Consider the following 512-nt stretch of genomic DNA (forward strand, 5'->3'; position numbering starts at 1 on the left):
CCTCAGAAAGGAGGGAGATAAAGCAAGGAGGCGTCTCAAGGATGCCAGATTTTCTCACTAAACAAAACAGACCTGTGGGACTCTTTAGTATTCAGTTTTTTCTGGCAGCTACCCTCTGATGGGGCCAGTGATGTGAACTCAGAAGAACTCTGAAACTTGACTTAAGTGTGGAGAAGATGAAGAAGAGAGGAGGTACAGAAAAACAATTTTAGACTTAAAAAGTTTGGACTATGCATCCATTATTATTGCATGTCCTCTCCTAAAATGTATCATCTCCTTAAAGGCACATGTTCAACATATTTCCACAAGTTTCAATTTGACATGGTGAGACACTACCAGTATATGCTGGCATGCACATCTTTGTCCACTAGGTGGCAGTGCTGCACTTCAAAAAGGCTCCCTTCAGACACATACAAAGAGATGTGAACACAAAATCAATGTTTTACTGCAGGACTCAGGGCGTTAGGTGCAGATTTCTCTGGTTTTTAACTCCTATAATTGAATGTTTTCTA

Source organism: Labrus bergylta, chromosome 15 (assembly GCF_963930695.1).
Source record: "Labrus bergylta chromosome 15, fLabBer1.1, whole genome shotgun sequence".
Taxonomy (NCBI): domain Eukaryota; kingdom Metazoa; phylum Chordata; class Actinopteri; order Labriformes; family Labridae; genus Labrus; species Labrus bergylta.